Source organism: Caretta caretta, chromosome 5 (genome assembly GCF_965140235.1).
Source record: "Caretta caretta isolate rCarCar2 chromosome 5, rCarCar1.hap1, whole genome shotgun sequence".
Lineage (NCBI taxonomy): Eukaryota > Metazoa > Chordata > Testudines > Cheloniidae > Caretta > Caretta caretta.
In genome coordinates, this window is record NC_134210.1 from 103,033,293 (window position 1) to 103,050,030 (window position 16,738).

At 42.6% G+C, this 16,738-nt stretch overlaps 1 protein-coding gene across 3 annotated transcripts in view; it reads right to left on the reverse strand.

Annotated features, from left to right (window-relative positions):
- Nucleotides 1–16,738, reverse strand: part of LOC125636961 (histone-arginine methyltransferase CARM1) — a 144,679-nt gene that overhangs the window by 43,171 nt on the left and 84,770 nt on the right. The window lies entirely within an intron of this gene.

A 16,738-nucleotide genomic window follows, 5' to 3' on the forward strand; every position in this document is an offset into this window, starting at 1 on the left:
TGTTTTTTACTGGAAGTAGGAGCTATAAATATTTCAGATGTATTCATATAGTAGGCTTATGTTTATGAATCTATTGTAACTTTCATCTCTCTCATCTCCAGAAATTTTATCTAGGGGAAAAGTGGGACACAATTTGGGATGTAAAATCCTTAACTCCAAAGTATTTAGTGCAGTTTGATTGGTGATTCTGCCTTTTCATCTCATGACATAAGCCATTGACAAGAGTTCCAACTAGTGTTAAATTCCAGGTGCAAAAATAAAATTTGAGGTTAAAAAAATGGAACTATGTGACTACTCTAACTTTCAAAATGGTAAGTTCTTTATGACTTTACAATTAAAATTTTACTGTCATAGCAGGTGAGTTCCATCCTACGTCAGTAGCAACCAAAAGTTATTAGCATCTGATAGCTGTTCTATGACCTAGGTGAAATAACTTCAGTGGTCTCAGTTCAGTTTCTGCCAGCCAGGTGTTTTTCCCTTTAAAATCTGGCACCTACATTGGGACTAATTGATTCCCTTGTTGATACAGACAGACGGAGGTTTGAATTGGTGTAGAGGTGCCATGATCCCCCAGATCAATCGAGACATTGGCAGGGCAGTGTGAGAAAACTGTCCCTGCTATTACCTGTGATGTACTTCTTAGATGGCAGTCCTCTGGTTATCCACGTATCTCTTGGGCCGTCATAAGAATATTAGAACAACCATACGGGGTCAGACCAATGGTCCACCTAGCCCAGTATCCTGTCTTCGGACAGTGCTCAGTGCCAGGTGCTTCAGAGGGAGTCAACAAAACAGGGCACTTTATTGAGTGATCCATCCCCTGTCATCTAGTCCCAGCATCTAGCAGCCAGATATTTAATGCCCCCTCCAGGCCTGTAGAATGCTTGACCCTCACGAGGAGGAAAAAGAAAAGGACTCAGGATGACAGGTTCAGTGAGAACCTGCAAGCCAGTGCTGCATCAAACCATGAGCAAAGGGCCTTGAGGGTGAACATGGCAGACACCATGGAGAAGGACAGAGTGGAGAGGAGACAGGCCCAGGAGTCCCAGCAGGAAAAGTAGACGAAGATGCACCAGGACATAATGGGGCTTCTCTGGAAGCAAATACATACTCTTTTGTTGCCCTACAGGTTCAACAGTCATGGCCTCATCATCCTTTGCAATCAATGGAGAACTGCATTACAGCACTTCCCTACACTTCCCAACATTCCACATGGCAACAGGGGCCACATCCCTACCACTATAACTGCACCACGGGAATGGTAAGGACAACCCCAGCTTCCCTTACACTGACCTGTGAGAGCCACAGTTACTTTATGTGTAGCCAAAATGGCCTGGAATGGATATGAATATTCTTTCCCCTTGTTAAGTTCTGTTCCATTAATTTATTTTTAAAAGCTTTATTGTGTTTGTTTTGGAATTGCATGCACATGTTTTGCACGGTTTTGGTACACAAGGAATTTCTATTTTTTGGAAATTAATTCATCTTCTTTGCTTCACAACACGTACTCCAGAATGCCTAGAGCTACTCAAAGCACGTACAGCTTGTTATTGTACTGGGCCACAGAACTCATAAGTTCAGTGAAAAACACAGTGTACATATTAAAAATATACAGCAAGCCCCACATAATTCAGAGGTGCATTAAAAGACATTTATATTGATAAATATTCACCAAGCACTAGAGAACTCCTTCCTAATAGCCCCCCAAAAAAACTTTAGGGCCAGGTAAAGCATGGTTCACCAAACCCCATTACTGTGGCTGACTGTTAAAGTGCTCTTTCAAGGTCTCCCTCAGCAGCATAGCTCTGCACTGAGTTCTTCTAATAGCCTTTGCGTCTGGCTGTTCAAACTCAGCAGCTCCCCACCTCTGCCCTTCACCCCCGCAGTAACTCCCCCCTCCCCTTTGCCTCACCAATATCACTCAGGACACAACAAGAAGCTATAATCATTGGGATATTTTTCTCACTGAGATCCAATCTTGTGAGTTACCACCACCAGTGGCTCTTCAATTTACCAAAAACACATTCAACTGTCCTCTAGCACCTGCTGAGCTGGTAGCTGAATCTTCCCTCGGTGCTATCAAGGAGTCCCCAAGGATCTCTACTGGCATTTCAACATTGCCAATGGTAATCTGCCAGGTGGGAAAGAACGTCACTGTCTGCAGTTTTCTGAACAGTCCCATATTCTTAAAGATGTGAGCATCCCGCATCTTCCCAGACCAGCCCACACAGATGTCAGTGAAGCATCCCTGGTGATCCACCAATGCTTGCGTAACCATAGGAAAGCAGCCCGTTTTGTTGATGTACTCTGAGGCAAGGTGGGCTAGTGGCAAAATAGGGATGTGTGGGTCACCCATTACTGCAAAACCATCCACTATGTCCTGCACATTGCTGAGAGTTACAGCCCTGCGTAGCAAGAGACAATTAATGGCCCTGTACGTTTGCATGACAACGGCTCCCACTGTGGATTTTCTAACTCCAAAGTGATTGCCCACACTCCGGTAGCAAATCTGGCACTGCAAGGTTCCACACGGCAATTGTCATTTGCTTCTCCACAATCAATGCAACTCACATTTTGGTCTCCCAGCGCTGGAGGGTGTAGCGAGCTCAGCACACTGATCCAGAAATGTGGTCTTTCACATCCAGAAGTTCTGCAGCCTCTGCTTGCCATCCCAAACCTGCATTACAACATGATCCCACCAGCCAGTGCTCGTTTCTCAGGCCCAAAAGAAGTGCTCCACTGTCTGCAGCTGTTCCGGGAATGCCAGCAACCACCTTGAATCAGTTTTGCGATGTCCTTCAACAAACCGTCCTCAAAGAAATAGTCATCTCCCCTATTACTGGGGTTCTTCTTGTGGGTCTGCTCATATTGCAGGATTGCGCATCCTCTGCTTGAAAGGCTCATGACAACAGCGCAGAGCTGTGTGAGCTCTGTGCTTCGGTCAGAAATAGCGGACAGTAAAATGCTGTGGAGGTTTCTGGGATTTTAAACAAGGTATGAAAATTGCAGGAAATGGATGGCACATGAGGAGAACCTGATCCCTTGCTCCCAGTCACCCTGCACGATTTGTTTTTACCCCACCATGCATTGCTAATATCTCCCAAAAGACAGTACCCAGGATGATCGCAAGGGGCACACTGACTGGAAGCAATATGGTTAGTGGCAGCACCAGTGCAAGAAACCAAATATGCATGTGCATGAGCAATATACTAATTGCAGTGGCTTTATGACAACGTAACTATCATTGACTAAAAATGCAGATATGGCCTAACTTGACTACTGGCAACAACAAACCCTATGAGAAGCAAAATCAGCTTAGTCCAGATTGGTGTAGCCAAGACATAGAGACATGATCTATAACAAGAACTTCTAATTTATAATCTCTAATACACCAGTCAAACATACTTGAAACGTTTTGCAATCCAAAGATATTTCTATGAACAACTAATGTGGATCCACTGATCAGGTAGAGACAGGGGAGCTCCTATTTTTTAAGAAAAGTGAGTCTGGGACCTATTTCTTGTCCCTCGTTTCAAGCACCCTGCCCCCAGACTCCCAAAATGGATCTCTAGTTGTTCATACTGATCTCTTGCTAAAATAGGTTGGCTGTGAAACCTTTTTAACTAGGGACTGCTTATTTAAATATACACACCCATATTGAAAATATTTTTGATTTCATGTACATGGCAAGTGCCGAGTGAGAGCAGCGCAAGTTTGTCATGAGCATACAACAAGGTACCCAAACAGGCTAGAGCTTTACTGGAACTAGTGACATTGGGCAAGAAATATGATGCAAAATGAGACTATATCTATACACGCATTGACAGTGTGATAGTCTCCTACGAAGCATATCACAAATTCCTGCAATAACCAACCTTGCCCATAACCGAAATAGACACGCTTTTATTGTGTACATCAACGTATTTAAACTAAAGAAACAAAATACTTGGGAAGTTTCAGTGTTTCATAATAAAGAAAAAGTTTACAAAGAAAACAGAACATTCCATCTCTTTCCCCCCTCCTCTCCCTTTGATTTTTCAGAGAATGAACAGTGGGTATGTGTGTGTATTGTTATAATAGCAACAGTATGCAGCCAGTGACCTAGATTTCAGAACAATATGAGAGCAGGGCAAGAAGACATTGATGAAAAGATAAGACTGTACACACACATTCCACAAAACAAAATACAACAGTTACATTACTCTCTGATGTAATTCCAATGATTTCAAAGGTGTTGCATCAATCTGCCACCAACTGAGGGTATGTTAGTGTTTTGGTAATTTTTTTCCCTTCATCTTTTTTATGCAGCATTCATGACACATTCAAGTACTAGTCAAACAGGTGGCCCTTTCTTTCATCAGTGAAGAGTTTCTTGACTAATCTCAAATACATAAAGGTAACAACAAATCTCTCAGGTACATCCCTCTTCTCTTCAGGAGCCCTAACCTGCTTCCATTGAAGCCATGGCAAACTCCCACTGAATTAAACGGAAGCATGATCAGGACCAGGTGTTGTACAATAAACTTCTGACCTATGATAATTATTGAGGACCAGTTATACCATCTCATCCTCCACCTGGCTTTCTCCAGAAAAACCCCACTACATCTATTATACTCTGATACCTGATAATTAAGAATATATTCCCTCTCTCTCAGCTCATACTGGTATATTAAACAAAATACTGTAGCTTCCCCTATGTAACAGTGGTTCTCTTCTTGCTTATTATAGAACTTTGTAATTTGATTTTAAGAACACAAATTTCTCCAAAGTACAATGCATCTCACAAAGACATGACAAGCAGTATAAAATATTTCATATATTCTAAAAAGTAGTCTGTTTGCTAAGCCTGCCACAGGGCTTTGTCAAAATGGAAAAGTGACAGCAGCCTTAGCAATTAATATAACTATAATATAAAATATAAATATTGAGTAGACAATTTTACTTATTGATTTGGTAGCCAGAAATTTTTGAGATTCCTCTTAGGAATTGTGTCCATAAGTGCAATTGTCAGAGAGAAAACCATGTCTTCTTATCTGAAAATGGGCACACACAAGTTTTAGAACAGAATTTAAGTTTAACTTTTTTAAACAAAGGATCTAATTCTTCAAACCATTACTCACACATGTAGTTCTTACTTTTGTGAGTACTCTTATGCACACAAAGATTATTCAACTGAGTAAGAGTATGCAGGATCAGCTATAAATTAGTTATAGCACAAACTAATTTTAAAAACTCACAACATATATACAATGCCAACTTGAAATCTTTTCAATTTTGAAAACTGAATTAATGGTCATTTCCAATGCTACCCCTGATCATGGATCCCTTTGCCATTTGGGATTTTTTCCAATCACACTTCCTGTTAATATATAAAATTTTTCCCTCCTTGGTAGCCCTACGAAAGACAAACAAACAAAAAAGGAAAGCTGACTATACAGAGAAAGCACTGAAACTCATTACACAAAATTGCTATCAAGTGCACAAAATAAACAAACTGAAAACTCTAATCTTTCTTTTATAGAAATTTTAGGTGCTACTTGTAACAATAGTTCATAAAAAATTGAACTCAAATGCAGCTTTTACATTTAACACTTTCACACAATTTCTAATTCGGCTCTGATAAAACCTTCGATATCCGCTCATATTTTAGTCGCTTATTACTATTTTTTTTTAAATCAGCAAAGGAACCAATCTTAAATGCTAACATTCACATTTCAGCTATTTTTGATGGAATCCTCTTTTCAAGAATGCAGGTAGCTGTGATTATTTTGTAAACAATAGGGGAAAAGAACTATGGAGGTGAAAGGCCAATGGCTCAAAACTATCCATGAGCATCATTCTGAGAGAGAAAAATGTAGTCATTGGAGGGCAGTCTTCTCTATTCACAGTAGGGTTCACAGGCTGGTTAATGGCTCATAATTATCATTCACTATGTGTATTGCAGTAGCACCTAACAGCCTCAGTCATGGACCAGGACCCCATTGTGGTAGGGGCTGTGTAAGCATAGAACAAAAAGATGGTCCCTCCCCCAAAGAGCTCACAATGAAAGTAATGGATCTACAGTACCTAAGGCAATTGATCAATCTAACAATATTATCATGGGCTCCTGATTTTCATCTAACTACCAGATGGTCATCTACCAATGCAGTCCAAGTTTGTACTCGGACTGATAAAATTCAAGAGGATCAGAGGCATTTAGATATTCAGAATTTTCTCACCACAGCCTTCTCAATTATCTAAGTCAGGAACAGGAAGTAACATAGCGAAGGCCAGATACTCTGCTCTAGCTAACCTGGGCTCAGTGAGTGATCAGGCCGGGGGAGAAGCAAACGTGCTTCCATGCCACCTTTGCAGTACCCTAATCCTGGGACTACTTCAGCCCCAGCTCACATCCCCTTTTCAATCACTGCACAGTGTTCACTGAGTATAGAGAAGCGTGTAGGAGCCACTAGGCTGGCTATAGAGCACATACAAATTTCCATGTACACTGGGGGAATCCTCAGGAGGACACTTAGTGGCTTCATGGTTCTTTTGTGTACCTGGAGCAGGGACAATGATCTGGCCTGGGAGAAACAGTTTACCACATCCTCAGCATCCAGTTGTGTTTTTCTGAGCCACAGTCATACAACAGCTTCCTCAAGAGAAGCCAACAACTTGCCCCTCCTAAGGGAGGAAATGACATACTCTCAAGCCTTTACCCAGTGCCACTCTGTGCTGCAAAGTCTCTCAGACATCTGTTTTCCGTCACCATTTTACATAAGCCCGACAAAACAGCACTGGATATTAACACTCAGTGGAGCAGATGAGATAACTGCAATATTTTCATGGTAAATTGTTTGCTAAGACATATTAATGTAAATAACTGAAAATGCAAACAGGTGCAGTTTGTCTATTTGTTGCTCGGTTTACAATATGGTATAAATAAATATTAGGTAAACACTACACTACAAACAGGTGCAAGTGTTATGCCGCTGTCACCATTTATACTTCATCTCTGCTGAAGTGGCAACTGCTCCCAACTCATGTGAAACACCTTTCTCAATTACATTAGCTGTATAGCACGCATGGGCACGTACACACAAATCAATCCTCTCAAGACTACCCAGTTTTTTTAGTAGATCTGTACCCTCACTGTTAGTAGTGGAAGCAGCTAAATGGCAGCCTTAAGAATAATTAATTCTACACAAATCTCTTCTTCTTGATTCTCTCATAAGATTAGTCACCATGCAGCTCCCAGAAGGGCTCTTTTTTACTGGTACCGCACGGCAAACACACTTGGATTCCACGAGGACTCATTTTTTATTTCTGATGATGGCATCACTAGCCTCTGCAGTTTAATCATTTTAAATTCATGCATCGTAACCCTTTCTTCCTGTTTATTCAAGTGCTCTACATAAAAAAAAAAAGTTCAGCCCAATAATGCAGCTTAGAATGGCCCCCCCGTGGCCTTACATGAGCTGCTTAGAATAATTAGGGTGACCATATGTTTGGTTTTGGCCGGGACAGTCCCTTTTTTAAGCCCTGTCCCTGCTGTCCTGACTTTTTTTTTGCTCTTGCCAGCCTCGCACAGGGGCCAGTCAGTGTTTTGGTGAGCAGTGATGCTAGTCCTGTGTGGGGAGGTGGGGGCTGGGCTTCGGCGAGCAGCTCGGGCCGGGGACAGGGGGAGAGGGAGGAGTGCTCAGGCAATTTCCTTTGGGAAATATGGTCACCCTAAGAATAACATTTTATGTTTAGACAAATCTAGTATTATTGCCAGGTACCCATTCCTAGTCTTGTTTCCCCTGTTTTTGCCTAATGGATTTACTATAACGAAGTTGGAAGACTGAGATTATGCATTCATTTCATGGCTCATTCGTACACCACCAAGGACTATTAGCTATACTCCCCCACCTCTCCATGCACCAAAGTGTTTGTTTCCTTGGGCAAAGGCTGTTTCAATCTTTTCTCCCTCCTGCAGGCAACGTGACTGTGTGGGGCAGGATTCAGCTGTCAGCAATTGCATATCCAAGGTGTGGAGTCATGGAACAGGAGAAAAGCTGGCACACTGGTCTGAAAACCAGCTAAAGAGCTGGACACACGGGGTTACTATATACTGAAGCTGGAAAGAGGCTACTAACTGATGAATCAGTGCTGCCAAGGATGGAGCCCCTCTTTTATACATTTTTCCAGTTTGCAGGCAGTGTTAACAGGAAGGCACAGTACAGCATGACAGCTATAATCTCATTGTTTTAAGCATGGTACACTGTCACTGCATGGGATGAAAAAGAACAAATTATATTGCTTGGATTGTAATAAGGTGTCACATTTGATATCTTTAGGCCAAATTTTCTCCCTTACATGATCTTAAATCCAAAGTAACTCTACTGGCTTCTCTGGAGTTATGCCAGATGTACTCCCGTGGTATGGATCACAGAATCTTTCCCTTTATCTTTCCTGCACAGTTTAGTGTAGCCACATTAGAAAATGTAAATGCCAGAAAATTAAATTACCAAACACTGAAAAGGTCACAGGAGTACTGCACAGTACAGAGTGAAATAATATTCTTAGAATATTACAAAGGGAAATATCTTAAACAACTACATAATTCAGCTATAACCAGCATCTCTCCTTGTGCAACACCCATTACAACTTCCCCCTTAATTGCCCTATTTAGATATCCTATGTAACCATTGCACATCTGTAGGCAATACAGTATCTCAGTAAAATACTATTGCAATACTTTCTATGGTGCTAATATAAGGAATATGATTTTACTGCAGTCTGCAAATCAGATTATTGCATTATTGTCATATGGCCCACATTAAAGGGGACAGAGCACAGAATGAGCTCACTGCAACTGAATGTGCTCTGTCTTTCTTCAGTTGGCCAGAAGAAAAGAGGTTGTTGTCCCTCTAAGAACCCTACCCCGCTCCCCAGCTGGGTGGCAGAGGTGATAGGAAGGGGGAAATTTACCTGGACAGAACAGGGAGGACAAGAAGTGACTGGACAAGGTGTGTGGGGGTGGGGGGGGGGAGTGGGGGCAGTGCCCTCCAGGGACCTGAGTGTGGTGTTTATACTCCATGCACTTCCAGAGAAGTCCCCTTTCACAGCAATCAGGTGAGCCGTATTAGCTACTGGGCACATAGGCAGACTGCCAAGTCACCTGGAGATTCGCAGCTGAGCCTCAGTAGCAGGGCAAGGCTGAGTTGGTATGGAAAAAGGGCCATGCCCCGGGACAAGCTGATGCCCTTTGTGCACTCTTTGGCAGCCCGGACACAGACACCAGATGTGGTTATTTTTCACTCTGATGTGGGACAGATCCAGATTTCTGCGTGAGGGTGATGATTATTTGGTCTCAGATGTTACAGAGGAGGGTATGGCAGGAAGCCATAAAGCGGCCACTGGTTGATAAGGCCAGGAGGCACATGAATAGGGAGGTGGCTAAATTCGTATGTCACCAAGATGGATTGCCAATTGCTCACCCGGAAATGTCATATTCGGCACCCACGTTATTCAGGAAGGATGGGGTACCCCTATCCGACCAGAGAGTGGATATATTTTTGGCCCATATGAGGGAATGAATTGGTAAATATCTGGGAACCCAATAAAGGTGAGGAGGAGGCAGCCAAGCTAATTGCTGATGCTTCCTTGTGGCAGGCGTCCAGTACAGGTACACATTACAGAGGGGATAATGGTTCTTTGATCAAATGGATTTGGAAGGGGATTTAGTGGATAGCCTCCCTTAAAGAAGCTAAGGAAGACGGGTTGGAAAGCTAGGGAAGATGTTATGGGGTTCTGAAATCTGGTATGGTGGAGAGAGAAACTCTCCCCCTTTTTCCAGCTCCCTTAATCCTCATACAAATGGAGGGGTGCCATCAGCCGTTCCAAAAAGATGGACGCAATTAAGGAAATAATCATGACTAAGGCTACATTTTAGTCACGGGTATTTTTAATAAAAGTCAAGGACAGTTCACGGGCAGTAAACAAAAATTCTTGGCCCGTGACCTCTCCATGACTTTTACCAGTGAATAAAACTTGGGGGATGGGCTGCCTGGAGGCCCCGTGGGTGCAAGGGGAGGGCAGCCCGGCTGCTGGGAGGGGGGTGGGGGGGCATGGGCAGTGGCACACGGCCCAGGACCCCTGCTGGTGCTCGGGAGGGGGGTTGGCGGGGCCAGCAGGCTTCCTACCTGGCTCCGTGCCTCCTCACCCCAGCAGCAGCACAGTTTGGGTGTGGGAGGGGGCAGGGAGTTGGGGCACAGGACAGGGTGAGGTGGGCTCTGGACGGGGCTTACCTGGGAGGCTCCCTGGAAGCGGCAACATCCCCCTTGTTCAGCTGCTAGGTGGAGGTATGGCCAGGCAGCTCTGCGAGTGGTTCCCGGCCAATGGGAGCTGCGAAGCCAAACTGCTGCTGTGGCCGGGGGCACAGGGGCTTGGGGGCATGGTGGCCTAAGACTGCCCTAGCAGTGGCTGGTGCGCCTGGCGCGGGGCTACCTGAGCTTCCTCTGAGCCAGCCACACCGGCCACTGAAGAAGTCACAGAGGTCATGGAATCTGTGACCTCCGTGACAAATTCACAGCCTTAATCATGACCTGCATTATACAATTTATTGTTGGGTACTACCATACACACTGAGTGAATAAAGTTGTGGCCTAATTAATCCTCATACATTGCCTCGTCTTTCTTTCAGTGGGGCTCAGACAATCATAGAAACGTAGGGCTTAAAGGGACCTCAAGTCAATTCCCCCACACTGAGGCAGGAGCAAGTATATCTAGACAGGTGTTCGTCTAATCTGTTCTTAAAAACCTCCAATTACGTGGATTTCGTTGCCTCCCTTGGAAGCCTATTCCAGCACTTAAGTACCCTTACGGTTAGGAAGTTTTTCCTAATATCTAATTTAAATCTCCCTTGCTGCAGATTAAGCCCATTACTTCTTGAACTAGCTTTAGTGGACATAGAGAACAATTGATCATTGTCCTCTTTATAACAGGCCTTATCATATTTGAGGACTTATCAGGTCCCTTGCTCAGTCTTCTGTTCTCAAGACTAAAACATACCAGTTTTTTTTAACCTTTCCTCATAAAAGATTTAGAAAATCTGAACTATCATTTTTGTGGTTCTCATCTGGACTCTCTCCAGTTTGTCCACATCTTTCTTAAAATGGGGCCATCAAAACTAGACATGGTTCCCCAACTGAGGCCTCATCGCTGCCAAGTAGAGTGGAACAATTATCTTCCATATCTTACATATGACATTCCTGTTAAGGCACTCCGAAAAAGCCTTTTCTGCAACTGCATCACATTGTCAGCTCATACTCAATTTGTGATCTACTATAACCCACAGATCCTTTTCAGTAGTACTGCCACCTAGCCAATTATTTCCCATTTTGTAAATGTGTGTTTGATTTTTCCTTCCTAAGTTTAATACTTTGCAAATGTCTTTACTGAATTTCATCTTGCTGATTTCAGACCAATTCTTTAATTTATCAAAGTTATTTGAAATTCTAATCTTGTCCTTCAAAGCATTTACAACCCCTCCCAGCTTGGTGTGATCCACAGATTTTATAAACACATTCTCCATTCCATTATTCAAGTAATTAATCAAAATATTGAACAGAACCAGACCCAAGGCTGACCCCTGTAGGATCCCCTAGATACATCTCCCAGTTTGACAGCAAACCATTGATAACCATTCTTTGCGCATGGTTATTCAATCAATTGTGCATTCAGTTTATAATAATTTCATCTAGATCACATTTCCTTAGTTTGCTTACGATAATGTCATGTGGGACACCATCAAAAGCTTCACTAAAAATCAAGATATATCATGTCTATTGCTTCCCCCCCAGCCACTGGGCCAGTAACTTTGTCAAAGAAGGAAATTAGGCTAGTTCGGCATGACTTTTTCTTGACAAATTCACGTTGGCTATGACTTATCACTCTATCATCCTCTAGGTGCTTACAAACTGATTGTTAAATAATTTGTTCCAGTATCTTTCCAGGTACTGAAGTTAGGCTGATGTGTTTTAGAAGATACTCATTAACAGTTCCAAGATTGCTTCAGCTAGTTTCTTAGAGTGAATTTCATCAGGCCCTACTGACTTGAATACATCTAACTTATTTAAATATTCTTTAACCTGTTCTCGCCCTATTCTGGCTTGTATTCATTCCCCCTTGTTCTGATTTTGTCCCTACACACTTGTGCTATTCTTTTGTACTCATTCTAAGCAATCTGTCTATGTTTCCACTTGTAAGATTCCTTTTTGATTTTCAGGTAATCAACGAGCTCCCGAGGCAAAACATAGTGGCCTCTTACTATTCTACTTATCATTCCTTTGTATCAGGATGGTTTGCTGTTGTGCCTTTAATATGGTCTCAGAGAAACTGCAAGCTTGCCTGAACTCCTTTCTCCCCCTTAGATTTTCTTTCTAAGGGACTTTATCTACTAACTCTCTGAGGTTATTAAAGTCTGCTTTTAAAAAGTCCATTGCCCTTATTCTGCTGCTCTCACTCCTTCCTTTCCTTAGGATCAGGAAGCCTATCATTTCATGATCACTTTCACTCAAGTTGCCTTCCACCTTCAGATTCACAACCAATTCCTCCCTGTTAGTCAGAATCAAATCTAAAATGGTTGCCCCCCCAGTTATTTCTTCCACCATCTGAAACAAGAAGTTGTCCCCAACACATTCCAATAAACTTATTGGACATTTTGTGTTTTTTCTGTATTATTTTTGCAACAGATATCTGGGTAAAGTCCCCCACTATTACCAGGTCTATGGATATTTGTTCTAGAAATGCCTCAATAAATTTAACTTGTTAATTTCACATCCTACAGTATATACTTTGGACATCGGAAACAGATGGCAAGAAATACCACAAGAGGAATGATGACTGTAACCAGGAAGAAACTGACAGAAACTAATCCATTCTTGCTATAACCAGGCGTTATATATTAGAACATTGCTAATGAAGACTCACTGTGTTACTAGATTTTGAAAACTAGTATGTAAAAAACCGCACAATAAAAATGTTAAGGTTACTGAACCACTCAGTGTGCTTTATTTAACAGATTATTTTTGCCAAATTATAATATTTCATAGTGTATTAGTCAACCTCTTGCCGTATATTTTTAAAAAGTAAGGAAGGGATTACAGGTTACCCACTAGTATAGGCTCTGCAGCTGTGGGAGGAAAGCCATTTTATTTACAGCAGCATTTGTTGTTGCCTTCTCTGTTGCTTTTAGAGTGAGTGAACTGGTGCTTATGGCAGCTGCAGACAGGTCCCATTAAATGTAAGAGATGATGTGCAGCTAACTGCAGGAGCAGTGTCCCTGCATTTTTGGTATTCATAAACAAGCCAGAAGGAAAAGGAGGCTTATGTGGGGTTGAAGGAATGTGCAGATGAGCACTTGTGCCCTCTAAAGGTAATAAGAGCCTTGCTAAAAACCTGGGGCCTACAACCAGGACCGCTGTTCATACACGATGATGGCAGGTCTGATAAGGTACCAATTCAGTGCAGTATTGAGAAAAACCCTGCACTGCTGTGATCTTGACCTCCCTTCAAATTTGGTATTTATTCTTTCAGGATTGGGATAGCAACATCAGCAGTTACAAGGGGTTTCAGCTCACAGCAGGTGCACTCAAGAGGGTGCTAGAAATCAAGGTGTTACAGGACTTACATCTGCACCAAGCAAAAGATGGCAGGGAACAGCAAAACATAACTAACTTGTTTGTTTCAGAAGCTACACATAGCATATGCAATATCTGGATTTGTGGGCACTCTGCGGTGCATTGGGCCAATACAGCAGCTGGATCTCAGCTGGGCTGCAGGGGCGAAGTTGTACATGTCAAGAAGAGACATGCAGTGGGATCAGCTCATGCCACTTCTGTGCTCACTGACAGGCAATGGCTGGGAGCAGACCTAGTGCATGTGGGCAAGGCTAGTAAGAAAGTAAATAAGGGGGTCACCATGATATTCCTGGAGAAAGGGGGCTCAGTGATACATCATAGGGACATCCATTACAATCAGACAGAAGTTTCTGGGAATGACGGCGTACATCGGTCAGAGGGAGGTTTTGATGTACAGCTAGATGTGCGGGCATGGATTGGACAGGTGGCGTGATACCAGGTGGCATGGCTGGGCAGGGACCGACCATGGTAGTTGCTGGTGCCCACTGTGGCTGTTTTCCAGTGTGTTTAAGAGAATAAAATGAATGGTTCCCAGAGGTAAAAGATCTGGGATTTTGGTGATAGGCCTTGGGCTCAGGTGATACGGTGAGACCTTGGGGCCTTCATGGGCCAAGGTCAGACCTTGTGACCTCACAGGCTGAGGTCCCCACCCTGCTTCACCCACTGTCCCCTTCACAGGGGGAGGTGCTAGGACTGAGATCTGAGTCGTGGGGGGTAGGCTGAGGAGAGCCACCCCACGTTATGGGTTATATGGGAAGGAGCCCAGTAGCCCTGGCACCAGTTAATGGGTTATATGATAAGGAGCCCAGTAACCCCTGCACTGGAACCAATTAAATGCCTGGTATAGGGGAGTATGGATGATGGGTGGGCAGTGCCCCTCCCCATGTTAAAGTCTAATAAAAGTTGCAGGCCTGACATTTAATTCTATGCATGTGTCTGTCCTCATTTTGCAGCTGGCTCCACATGAATAGTTCATAGTGCATTAGTCAGCCTCTTGCCGCATATCTTATACAGTAAAAGGAAGTCTGAGTCATGAGAACTCACTAGAGCACTCTCTTATTAATTCTTTCCTGGAAAGCGGGGTGCTTTGTAGACTGCTATTTTGAGGAAAAAATTAAGAAGTTTCAATTGCCCTCTTACGTTTTAACCACCACCAAGAAGCAGATAAGATAGGTTAGTGCCAAGGAACACAGAACCATATATGAACCATGTAGAGTAGTTAGAAAGATGGTGCTTGGAAACTCAGTGCTCTGTCAGCTAATATTGTCTGTGCAGGTGACTGACAACATGACATTCTTCCTTCTAAAACAATAATGAATCCATATTTCAGCACAGGGAAGGGGGTACTGTGCTCCTGAAGGTATCATAATTTGAATGAAATTTAAAACCAAGAAGCGGATAAGACCCTTCATTCAATCAAGACCCTAACTACCTCTTATGCCCCGGGTAAATCCCAGTTTCAGCACCTGCATTTTTTCCACCCAACATTCCCTCCCCTGTAGTTACAACTGAATACGGTGTTCTTCATTTCTGCTCCTAAACTGTCAGATATTGTTAAGCAGTTGTAGCATTTAACCCTGGAGGTAGTTGATAGTGTTATACATATTCCCTTTTTAAAAATTATTTTCAGTGTTAATCTAGTGCTTGTGAGAGTAGCTGGGCTGACCGCCCTGGGGACTGAAGTTTTCTGTTTCTCCACAAAAAGAGAAGTGGTGCAAGCACAGTCTGCAGCCGTGCAATCTGCCCCACCAATGTATGTTAGCCATCACCTGGAGAAACCAGCTCTGAGAGTGGGAAGGCAATTCAGTTACCGGACCTAATGGATTCTTGGTCTCTCTCTCTGCACCAGTTATTCTAATAAAAGGTTTATATTGCACCATAAGTGTAAATAGCACTTGATAGAACACAGACGTGGCATGAACTCTATCAAAACCATGTGTTGGGGGGTGTCTATTCATTTCTTTATGTATAATCTACCTGTCCTCAGGCCATCAGCCTACTGATAACAATCACTTTTGTTTACTTCTGACCTGGACCAAATTCAAACCTGTGACCAAAGGCAAAAAATTCCACATCTCATTTCCAATGTCCCAGGTCATTTGAGTTCCCTTTTGTTCTTTATTATTAGAGATCTGGTATCCCATTATCCTGACCACTGCTAGTTAATACTTCAGTTTACCATGAAATCAAGCGACTGGACCACAATTTTAACTCCACTGAACTTGTCCTCTCAGCACCAGTGAAGTCAGAACTTGGCCATGCATAATTTTTTGGGGTGTGTATAACTTTTCAGATGCCTTTTGATGTCTCTGGCAAATGACAAACAGTCCTCACTTTAATTAGCAAAGCTAAAACTCAGCGAGAGTTCTTCCATAATCTAAATTTGAAGACAGAAAAGATTTTCCAGAAAAAAAAAAAAAAGGTGGGCCTGCTATGCAGGTCTTTCCACAGTCCTTTCGAGTGATTACACTAAACCTTTTTTTATACTTACCAGCTACAAAATATATATACACAATATCTTGTTTATGTATAAGCAAATGAACAAAAACAACGAGCAGCCTCTATTCAAGCATTTTTAACCACAGCACAAATAAGCTGGAAATATGAAGGTGATGCTATGCGATTCCTAGCTCAATTCTACATCTATCATATTATTTACCTTTCTTAAATCCAGAACATTTCTATGAGACATTCATTCACTGATACAAATTTATAAAACAATGAACAGGAAAACCCTTTGGAGCCCTGTATCAGAGCCAAAAGGAAAATGTTAAAACCTACAGGTTTGTAGCTATGAATATTTGGAAAAAAAGTAAAAGTATCTAATACTGCAGATGTTCTTCCTTTAAAACCCGAACAGCCTTAATTCCCAGTTCACAGGTTTCCTTATCACGAAAACCATTACTACAATTGACAATTGGCAGACAGCTCAAGGACTGAATTGCTTCTGCAGGATGAGCTATCATCTCGACTCTAGCAGAGCAAGATAGGGCCACATTGTTAGGGTAGCACTGGCAAACTTCCACTGCAGCTCCTTAATTGCTTTGTCTATGCTTAAAAGACTGCCAGTTGTG